This window comes from Lonchura striata, chromosome 3 (assembly GCF_050655825.1).
Source record: "Lonchura striata isolate lonStrDom1 chromosome 3, ASM5065582v1, whole genome shotgun sequence".
NCBI classification, from domain to species: Eukaryota; Metazoa; Chordata; class Aves; order Passeriformes; family Estrildidae; genus Lonchura; species Lonchura striata.
This window is the reverse complement of record NC_140705.1, coordinates 69723132-69735222: the sequence shown is the minus strand read 5'-3', so window position 1 is coordinate 69735222 and position 12091 is coordinate 69723132.

Below are 12091 nucleotides of genomic sequence, written 5' to 3'. Positions count from 1 at the left end.
ATGGCAAATGTCATGTGAGCTTTCATCAGAAAAGGCCCTCGTGCTTTCAGATTCCAGGGTTGCTGATTTTTCTCAAAGCTGCAGTTGATATGGCTTTTCTGACCATTACTTTACTTTGGTTCTGGGGTTAAAGTTGCTTTTGAGTTTTAAAGGTCATGACTCAGCAACTGCAACCACCAGTTTCTGTAATTGACTTAAGGTGCAGCAGATGAAAGAGATTAGTTTCATATCTGTCAGTGCTTGTAATTGCAAATTTTACCAGTTATTGTATTCAAAGGCTATGGCCAAATGCACTTCCACAGCAGAGTCAAGTTGCTGGGCTTGCATTTTTAAACCACCTTGTCAGTTAAGCTCACTGGATCATATGGATTGCATGCATATGTGAATGCCAGAAATCTGGACACATCACTTTCTTGTATTAAAGAAAAAAATCTATAAATGTATATCTTTATAAACAACATTCTCTCTGATATCTGCATACCTGTGTAACTACCATGTAAATGCTGTTATGTGCTGCTGGGATGTCAATAAATTGGATTTTCTCCTGTCATTCTGTGAGAGAGCATCCTGGATTTGGGAAAAAACTGAGCTTTGATTATGAACTTTAAAAAGGAGTTAAATTTCTGTTTGTGGCATGGCAAAAAAAATCTTTTTGATTTTAGATGGCTGCAGTCATTTTGTTTACCAGGCATTGCAGATTTATGACTATTTGAATATCAATTAAAAATACAACAGAAAGACTTAAAGCTCATCAACAGGTAAATTGGATTCATTACTTCCCTTCTCTGATAGAGTACAGCAATCTCTTGTATATCTGATATTTGCTTCTCATGGCATCTCTCATACCTGGTGCAGGGGAGGAAAGATGAGCAGCAGAACCTCAGACACACTGGCAGTGCAAGGTATGTTTTTGACATTTACAGATCCATGTATCAGTGTAGGATCTTCATAAATTTTATGTTTGCTAGCTCCTTTGGAAAGTATTTCCTTGATTCTACCAGTGATGTGTGAAACCCAAAGCAGATATCTTCACAGCAAGCAGGCAGGCTAAGCAGGAAGCTCCACATCAGGAGGAGTCCCTTGGCTTGTGCTAATGGCCCACAAATTATTAAATAAAGTGACAGAAGGACCTTTTCCTGGACTTGTTCTTGTTCCTTTCTGAGTCTGTAGTCAGTCCCCTCCACCTGAGCCATACTCATACATCACCTTAATGATGATTTGAAAACTCCTTTTGCCTACGAAGTTTTAGGAACATAGACAAGGTATACTAAGGCATGTATTATATGAGTTACTTTTCATTTGCCAAATTTCAAAAAATTTCCCAGTGAGAGTCTGTCATGTAAGAATTGTATGACTACTTTTTAAAGGAAAAAACTCCTTTCTCCTGGCTCATACAAAGAGACACTTTGATGCTCTTGTAAACAACCTCTTTTTCCTTATTTTAGACAAGACATGATGGTGACTCGCCTAGCACATAGGCTGAAAAATTAGTTAAATAGATTGTCAAACAAAATGATTTAACTTTTGTGACAAGACAAAGGGGTTTTTTGTTTCCTTGTTTATTTTTGCTATCCTAAGTGCCTAGAGTACTCAGAAATTGTATCATCTTTATCTGCTCTGGGATTGAAGACGGGGTACTGAATAACATTTAATAACATTTAATGATGTTCTTCAATTCCCTAGCAAAAGCAACTGCACCAGCTTCCCCTGAAGGTCAGCTTGTTTGCTTGTGTCCTAGTTTCAGCCAGGACAGGGTTAATCTTTTACAGTAGCGGGGAGGGGGCTGTGGCCAGACCCGAAAATTACTCGATCTCACAACACTTGCAAGGGGCAGGAGTCCGGAACTCACACTCCTGTTTTCCTGCATGGGAAAGCATGGTGTGGTGGGGAAGAGCTGGTCAGTATTTTGTTGTGATCTACCTCTGGTTGGCTTTGGTGAAAATTAGTTCTGCTCTATCAAGTTATGTTTTGAGTCAGGATGATGGAATACCAGATGTGCTCAAACACCCCTTTTAATAAAACGTTATGGTAGGACTTCTTTAATGTGAGAAAATGAAAAATCACCTTCTTTTACAGTCACCCTTTATATGTTACACACACACATACCACATACATGATGTTTTTGACTCTTCTGTGAAAAAAAAAGAAGCAAAATGTAAAGAAAAAAAAATTGTAAATGTAGGAGTAAACATTTGAAACAGTCCATTGCTGACTTTGACAAGCGTAAGATGGGACATTTGACATCTAAGGTTTCAGTGCAGCTCTTTTTAGGTTTCCAGATTCCATCTACCCTTACCTGCCTTGCAGAAGAAGCACAGGATACAAACATCAAATGCAGCATTTTGGTCCAGTCACAATGTCTATTTCAGCATCAAGCTGAAAAAAAACCAAATTAGTCCCACTGTCCTGGTATTTGGTAGCCTGCCACATTCACACCATGCAATTCAAGCCACTGGTCTGCATTGTAATGATTTAGGAGAGCCCTCAATTGAGAAATGATTCTGCTCTTGTGAGTGCTCAGAGAAGCCACACCTGCCTCCAGAGTCAAGGGGGCTGAAGTGCTCCTGGTAGTGGATCAGTGTCAGCAGCCAATGCAGAGCTGGACTGGGAGCACTTCAAATAAAAGCTTCACAAGACACTTGGTTTCTGACCACTGACAGGTGCCTCTGTATCCTGACCTTCAGGTCACATATGATTGTGTCTCCTGGTTTATGTCATCTGGGTCAGATTTGGGATGGCAGTAGGATGGGACTAAAGGCCAATGTCCATTTCTCTATAGCATCATTGACAGCACAAAATTGGACTCCTGTCAATGCAGGCTTCATAATAAATCCACTCTAATTTATTATTAATGTGAGGTCAGTGAGGGGCAAAGACAGCTCTCTTTCTCACCCTGACCTCCTCACTTTATCAAGAAAAATAGGATGTTTTTAGGGGATGAACTGAGACAGTCTGCTACCCATCAGTAATCCCTCACTGCTTGGTGCCACAATACATGGCAGAGTGGGACTCAGGCATGCTGGCCTACCTTGCTCTCATCTGGCTCACCATCTTCCTAGTAGCTCCCTTCCTCCTTCCAACCTATTTCCTCTTTAGAATTCCTTAACAGAATCCTTTCAAAACCTTGTCCAAACCACTCTCAACTCAACAATATCCTTTTTCTTCAATGGCACAGCACCACTAAGCCTGTTTTTTCACAGCTCAGAACAGGCTAGGTTTGGTGTTCCCCTACTTTGTTCCCAAGCACATGAGGTTTCCTCTATCCAAGGGCAAAAATTCACAAATTTTTGGAGGGGAGTAAATTATTTCATTTAGAGGGTATCCATATTTGAGAGAGGTGGAGGAAGTGCAAAAACTGTATAAGATTCTCTGAGCTGCAGGACTTGGTGGAAGATTGATCTGTGTTATATTCACTGTAACTACATTGGGTTAAAATAGTTTTGACATAGGTCCATAAATACCTCAATTTATAGAGGAATCAAGAAAATACGAATGTGAATTTAATGTGAAGAAGCTAAATCAACTAATTGTTAAGCATGGATAAGTATCATGAATTACAGAGAAACAAATATCTCTTGGTGAGCTACTGTATTTCTCTGTAGTGGTTGTCACTCTGGGTTGCTAAGGAACTTTGGTTTTCTACATTTCTTTCTTTAACATTTGCTTTTATCCTCACACTTCGTGAGGAGCATTTTCCTTTTATATTGATCCTGACCTTTTTCTTCTCCCTCATTAGCAGAAGCAACAGTTATGCTGCATTTATCCTAAGTCCGTTGCTTCAATTCTTGGAAACAAAAATACAGAAAACCTTTAGTCCTGTTGACATTTAATGATATGGTCATTATGCACAATAATACAGTGGAGAAAAGTGGCTTCAAAGGAAAGGGAGCTCTGCTTTTCTTATTAGCAGTTATAATGTGGGCACTTAAAAGAAATTACTGAGGACAGATAAAATAATGTAATCAAAAGAAATCAATCTCCAAATGAGATGTCAAGGGGCCTGCTGCCCTGCTTTGACATGCCATTGGCTTTACCTGTATTATCCCTGACCGATGTCCAGCCTTTTTAAACAGAAATAGTTATGTTTTATAAGAAGAAATTCAACTAAATTCCTTTCTTTCCCATGTGGACATGGAGTATAATCTGCTGATTGCTGTCTCTCTTGATAAAATACTTTTTATGCTTGGAGACTGTTGTTCTATTTCCCTCTTCTTTTTCTCTGGACATTAAATGAATTCAGCTCTTTCATCTTTTCCTTACAAATCATATTTCTGAACCTTTGATCATTAATGTTACTCCAATTTGGACTGTGACTTTTTCCCCACTTTTTTTTAAGTGGCAAATTCCCCAAGAGTAGACATGTTATTTATTGTGACCCCCCAGTGCTAAGCAGAGGAATAATTGCCTCTCTCATTTAAAAAAAAAACACTTTTTCTTCTCATGTACCTACCTACAGTAAATCTAACACTGCAGACCTGAGGAGCCCTCCCCTTCCATCTGAGCACAGTTCAACCTCTTTCTTTCCCACTCTGTGGTGTGCTATTCTGCACTTCTCAAAATCAGTTCCAGTTTGTTGCCTCTGAATTTTAACCCTGCCCCAAAACAACATAAAATTTTGGGTTGGACCCTTTGGAAGGTAATTTTCTAATTCATCACTCAAGTAGCATATAGTAGTTTCAATAGATCCAAATTTGGCCTTTCTCCTGTCACAATTAAGGTGAGTAAGAGTAATTTTACAGGAGCTTCTATTTTTCCATTTATTTATTATATCTTGGTGGGAAGAGCAAGCACCATAGCCATTGCTGTAGGACCTTTCCCATCCTCCAAAGGTATTCAAGACTGTTCACTTCTGGATGAATGCCATCCAGCACATCAGGTAATTAGAGGAGGGAATACAGGCCAGTTGGAGAAAAGAGATGTTAAACCATGCCTAGGTGTCTAGTTGTATTCCCCTGCTTTGCAAAGAATAACGCAAAGAGCATATAATAAATTCAGCCTTTTCTGGACATAATTCCACTACTTCATTCTTTCACTCACTAGCCATGGCAGTAGCCCTCTACAGAAAACTTCACCATACAAAGAGATACCCAAATCTTTCCTGCTCTAGCAAAAAGCAGTGATATTACACTCCCTAAAATTTCTTTCTGTTTTAGTATAAGCAAAATATAGTAGTAAGACTGGAAAAAATGAACATTCAGGACTAAAAGTGGCTAAAGAAAAGACCTGGTTCTGACACATCCCAATTAAAAAAAAAAATTGCACCAGGTGCTTCTTCCTTGAACATTTGTGGAAAATGGCCCTTTGGAATGGACAAATATAGAAGCCCAAGAAACCACCAGGTTCATTTAGATGCAAGGTGTGTGTCTTCTGTTTCTCATCAAGCACCCAGGAGTGCTTGAAAGTCCTCACAAGAGATTTCACAGCAACCTGTGCTTCACCAGGTTGGAGCTGGACACAGTGCCTGCAAGTACTGCCACAGACCTGGGAGGTGAAGGTGTTGCTGACTTTGTGACTTTCTTGGTCCCAACTCTGCCTTAAGGAGCTTTGGCATAGCTTTTTACTCCTGGATCATTCACAAATCTGATATCCCCTTGTGAGGATTCAAGTACCTTAAATCCTGGTCCTGAGTCCTAGGAGCCTGAAGGATCTGTAGCCTTTGGGGAGCAGTGAAGTACAAGCTGTATGAGCAAAGATTAAAATCACTTTTTAAAGCTGTTGTTTTGCCATGAAAAATAGATCAAGCCACTGGAGCTGTCAAAAATGCATTTTGGAAATATGTTATCCGTCCTAACTTGCTCCTTCTGAAATTAATGCTACTCACTGTTGAGGATTTTTCAGAGACATGTTCCTGTGGCTTGTAATGTTTGATATTTTTTAAGTGGCTCCTGGGAAACCTCTTTCCTTGGAGGAAAAAGGAGAACCTAAAAGAGTATATCAAATTGGGACAGTAGCACTGTTTCAAGGAGTATGACTGGAACACAGCTCAGCTGTACATAATGTTATGTCTTTTAAAATGATATGTCTTTCTTGCTCAGTATCAATTTATCATATGTCTTCAAGCTCAAAACATGCTTTCTAATTTGAATGGGGAAGAGATGGATTTACAGACTGAAATCAAAGTCCCACTGAAATCTGTGGGAATTTTTGTTGACTTCAAAAGGGGTGAGGTTTGATATGTAGCTGAAAGCAGAGGGCCTCCTAAAGATTTGCAAGTAATGTGCTCTGAATATACCTGTGTCCATCTGAGATGCACAGCAGCATCCAGATTCACACTGAGAATTTATGGAGCATGAGGCAATCTCCAGGGTGGAGGGAAAAGACTGTTAGTTCTGCTGCAGGCTCCCTGTGATCCTGGGCACAACATTGGGTTTTCTGTAGCACTGGGCTTTGAGGAGAAAAGAAGCCTCTCTTTTGCATGATTTCTTGTTCCAGGTCAGTCTTAAGGAGAGCTTGTCTCTGTCACTTTGGTGCCAATCTTCACACCCTCTTCTCCCACCGTTAAGTTACTGCCACAGAGTTGGTCAGTGTTGCAGCTGCTGTGCATCTCTGCTGCCCCTGGCACTCACACTGAAGCTGTGCCATTGCCCTTTGCTAACTCTTGGACACAGCTGTCTGCTTGGTCCCCTGATAGGAAGACCCTGTTTGTAACTGGCTATGCCACAGTTTGGCTGAATTTTCAAAACAGAACATTTTCCACAATGTCTTTCATTGAAGTTGTTTTCACAGTAGGTTAGAACATTTCATTCAATGACATAAAAGCTGTTTTCTAAACAAGACAAGTAGTTTTTGAAGATTTTAACAATGCTGTGTGTTTTGTCCTCTGCCTAGACTCCTTGCACTTTACACTTAAAATAAGCTTCTCCAAATGTATCTTCAATAAATAAATAAATCCCCAGACTTGCTTTCTACTTTCTTCTCTCAGAAAGTGCAAGTTTCTGAGAAGTTGAATAAGCCAGTGAGAAGCTGAAATAACAGCAGGATGGAAACAGATTTAGTTTAAACTCCAGGAGCTGCTGTATCTGATGAAAGCTGGATGCTAAGTGAATCATCGTGACTCAGTAAATAGGATAATGGTCTCCCCCTCTGGGATTTATATTCCTGCCTGAAGAAACAGAAGCCTTGCTAAGCCTGCAGACATGTAAAACCCAACCTGCTCAAGCCTGTCTTGCAGGAGGGCAGAACATACACCTTCTCACCTGCTGCCATGTACGGTAAATCTATCCTGATCTAACATCATCCCAATTTGATCTGGATGGGACAAGCAGATACTGCACAACCACCCCTCCTACAGCACTTTGTCTTAATGTGTGAGGAGTCTGAAATCCCTGCTCCTGAAGCAGCTGGAGCACCATGTGTCACGTAGATTATTATAGGGATCCTGTGGTCTTGGGGTTTCCTTAGAGAAAACTATTTTAGTTTGAAGCATATCGTTTGCTTCTCTACTGTCCCATTTTCTAGACAGTAAATCTCCATGGTGAAAGCTGCAGAAAACAACAACCTGCTTCTGTACATATTTGTGTTGTACTTTCTAAAAGCATGTAGAATCACAGATTTGGAAGCGAGGCAGAAAGTGGAGTGGGTGAGATGTGGGCTGGCATATGGGACCAAGAGGCAGAGAGAGCACTCATGCAATGGGGAGAAACTAAGAATCCATTCTGGCCAGCCAGAGCTGCAAAAAGATTGCTCACAGCATGCCCAGTGTGGCAGAGAAAAGAGCAGGGGCTGTTCACCTGGAGCAGTGGTGACAAGCCTGCTTGGACCAGTAACACTGCTTGAGTCACCTCAAAGGCTGGGACTACTCCAGAATGGACCAGTTTGTGTGGTGCCACACCTCATCTGCACTCCTGTTCCATTGATTCTAGAAAGATGTATCTACATTTGCCCTACAAAAGGAGGGATGTCATTCATTTATGTCTAAGAAGTGCTTCCTATCCCTTGCTCTTCCTGGGTGCTCAGGTACACAAAAAAAGCAGCATCTGTGGGAGATAAGAAGCCTACCATCAAGCAGGCTTGAAATTCACCTCCAGTGGTGGTGTTGGTGTTTATTTTCTTATTTGTATTAGGTAAAATCTTGCTTGCTGGTCTCTGCCCTCTGGATGTCACTGTTGTGCTCATTTAGATTCCTATTCTTCATAGACCTGGCTTATCTTTCCCCCAGTATCTGACTAAGCTTTTAAGGCTTGTTTGCCTTCTTCATTGGTCTATCAGCATGCTTTATCTGGAAAATGGGAAAAAAGTATTTGTCCAGATCATATTGTACAAATAATTTGAAAGGGTTATTGCCCTCGGTGGATTGGCTTAAATGCACCAAAGGCAAGCACAGCACCATCTGCTCCAGTCTGAACCTCCTTGGGTTGTCAGAGACAGTCATCTTGTAAATGTTTCCCCAAAGTTCCCTGCTCTGGGTCTTCTCTGAACAGCTCCTTGCTCCTTCCAGACAAAGAGATGATATTATGAGAGAGAACACTGGTTGTAATAGCTCTCTGTGGCTTCAATTTTACTTATTTTATACTCCTCAGAGGTGTTGTACGGCTCAGAAGTTATACAGCTACAGAATTGTGTGCAGTGCCAAAACCCTGACTGCAGGATTTGCTACAGTGGGCAGTAGAAATCACACCCTGATGCAAATCTCTAAGAACGGATAGGAAAAAAGGTCAAAATCCTGCTCCTCCAAGCAACTTAAGCTTACTGGAGCAGAGCACTTCACATTTTGCTTTTGCGCTGAATAAACCAAGCCTCAAGGATAGGTACAATCTTGTAGCTGGAGACCCAAAGACCAGGCAAAGTGGGAGATGGTGATGGTTGACACTGATGGGACAGTGACCAACACAAAGGCAGATTTAGTGTCTAGAAAACTGGACAGCAGGGGAGCAGAAAATACATTTCAAATCTGTGATTAAAAGTCAAGACCTCTCAGGGCAGGGCATTCATTCAATTTCTTTTTTCTTTCTCTCTTTATAAAGCATTTCATAATCTAAATCTTTCCCTTGCCAGATTTTCTTCACTGTTGGAGGAGGCTGTGTTTGTAGGAGCCCTTTAGTTTGAATACCGCTTTTCTATTTGTGATTTACCATTTTATCCACAGAAAATTGTGGTTTCTTTGTGATTTTTCTTATTAATACACATCTTCTCTTTCTCACTCTTCCTGCTAAACCTTTCAGGACTTATGCTCACAGGAATAGGCATCCTCTGGTCTTCATATGTACAAATGGGCATTTGCGGTGATGAAGCAGAATGGTGAAAACTTTAAGGAAAGTAGAAAGTTCTCACAGAATGTGCATGTTCTCACCACTTCTTTTTTCCTGTTACTTTTAAGTGTGTGAAATGCAGTGATGTGAAAGAAACCTATGCTCTAGTGCTCTAAAGTCTACTTTGTAGGAGAGCTAGCTCTTTCCCTAGGCAGCCACTTTGCATGGCAGCCTGCAAGGGATGTGCCTGCATACTGAGGGAAAACAAGCCAAAGAATGATCCTGCTGCCAGGCCATGGTTTGGTGTCTCCATGGGAGCTGTAAGGGACAGTTGTCACAATGCCATAAATAACTGGAACCAGTAGCTGTTGTTTCCATGTTTTCCACCTGGCCTTGTCCTAGCTTTGGGTCTTCTTTCACAGTAGAATCCAGTCACATTTTCGTTCTGGTGGGAGCAGCCTCAGAGGCAGATGGGGACAGCTGCTTGTGGCAGCTGGATTAATGTTGCCTTGCAAGAAGAACAATAAAGAGGTTCATCCATACTTGGTCTCAAAGGTTATTGTTTCACTGAAATATTTGCTTGCAGGCTCTGTTTGATACAATGTTATTTTTTACTTTTGCATTCCTGGAAGAATCACGCTGTGAAAAGTGTTGCTTAACTTGCCAGTGTAGAGCTGCTGCCTATCCATGGACACAGCCTCAGCAGTGGCAGTGTGGAAGAAAAGTCATGTCCCCAGACAGATCCTGCTGGTCCCTCCTGGTGTACTCTTTACATCTTTCTCTTAAAATTCACTGCTGGAGTTCAAGGTACCATACTAATATGAAAGAAAACATATCTGAGAAGTATGACCGATAATCTAACAAGGCCAGATAAAGGCTATTATAATTTAGAATAGACACCTATGAATAAATCCATTGTGTTCTATCATTCCATATGCAGAGATGCTTACCACTGTAAGTAGTCCATGTTAGGTGGGGTTTGTTCTTTCTTGATTATTTAACATGCTGGCAATTATGTCAGATTTACACAATTTCTGTTGCTTGTACAAAGTTATATTTAATTGCTCTCTAGTGTATTGCTGTGTTGTATTTTTATTTTACTGGGCTTTAAACTTCTGCATTCCTCAGAGCTTATATCTCAAAATTTCTTCTGCTCTGTCACACTGTCCTTGACCTGCTCCTTTCTCTCAGTATATCTGAAACATTTCAATTTTGCATTCTCCAAATCCTCACTGCTAGGCTCGAAGGAAGTATCAGCCAATTAGCCCTTCTCACCAGCTGATCAATAAATGTGTGAGATTGTCTTGGAGCTGTGTTTGTTCCTCTCAGGTTCTTTCATGTTGAGACCAAGAGGTCTCAGGTTTTTGTGTGTTGTTTTCCATCCTCCTCTTCTCCTGCTTTTGTTTCCTTGTTTGACTCAATGTCAGCCTGACATGTACTTTTTTCTTTTTGTCTGCTTAGGGGCATATTTAAAGATTATTTAAAGGCTCAAAATAAGAAAGGCTTGAATAAGGCAACAGAACAATAACATATTGCAAATAAAGGCCATAGATGTAATTCTCTTCCTTTGCAAATACATATTCATTTTATGCAGGGTGTAGAATCTTTCAGTTTCACTAACTGTGGCTGCACTCAGAAATAATGACAGATTACATATAATGGTTCTGTGACCATTTTTTACTTTGTATCCAAGTGGATTCTAATTAAATGTTTTTTGAGCCCTAAAACTTGGCTTTTCTTTGTCCAGCTTCTAGCATAGGTATTATTATAGGATTAGAAACCCCATAAAGGTCAAAAATTCTCTTTTTCAAATGACTAGCTGATGCTGATACAGTTATTAATTACACTGTATGATATTCTGGTCATTAGCTTCAATGATCAATGATTTCCTCAGAGACAGTTTCTCTATTAAAAATACATCAGTAATAAATTATCTTCTCCAAAGTTCCTGCTGTAGGAGGTACCTAGCAGCTCTGAAAAAATCATTTAATTAACAAATGTGAGCTGTTAAATTTGAAGTTTAAGAGGACGTTATCTTCATGTGAATACCAAGGCTGATGATGAGCTTCAGCCACTGAATTTGAGAGCGCACCTTGAGCCCTGTGCTCTGCTCTAGGACCACGTCCTGTTCACAAGGACATCCTTCATGACAAGGACCATTTGCCATTCTCCATCTCTGTGGATGTTCTTTCTGGAGTCCAAATATGATTTAAGCAGTAAATGCACATCCTACAGCCAGGTGGCCAATGTGCAAGACGTGAAGATGACCATCCTTCCTGCACACAAAAAGGCTGTAGTCTTCATCTCCCTCTCCAAAAACAGTGATGTGATACTGGGGTTTTGACTAGCATGAAACCTGCAGCATCATTCAGCACTTCCCTTCCTTCCTCTCTGACCAATTACTTATTCTTGACAGACTCTGCCCACTAAGGGAAAAAAGGAAGCTCTGTGACTGCATGATACATGGATTATAAACTGTTGACAGCTTTGGCATTCTTTGCTCTGAGAGGTGGATAATTGTACAAAAATTTCCAAAGTTGTATTTTATCAAAACAAAAAAGTAAGGAGCTTTTTTTTTTTTTTTGGGAAAATGTTTAGCTATTTGGTGATTTCGTGGAAGGCCTCAAAAGGGAAAACAGTGAAAACGTTGGGATAAATAGACTTCCAGTGCAGCAGATATTTTCAAAATACCTCTATCTTCTCCTGAGCAGTGTAAGATTACCTTCTCACTCCTGGAGCTTCGGTACAATGGAAAATTAACATCTTTTACAGTATTTATTAAATAAGAGAAATTGCAAAAATAATAATTAATATTTTGATCTGTGGGTATATCTATGAAGAGAAGGACAGAGAGGATGTTAATTGTACTTTGAGATATTTCATGGTTTCTTAATGCTAATTTA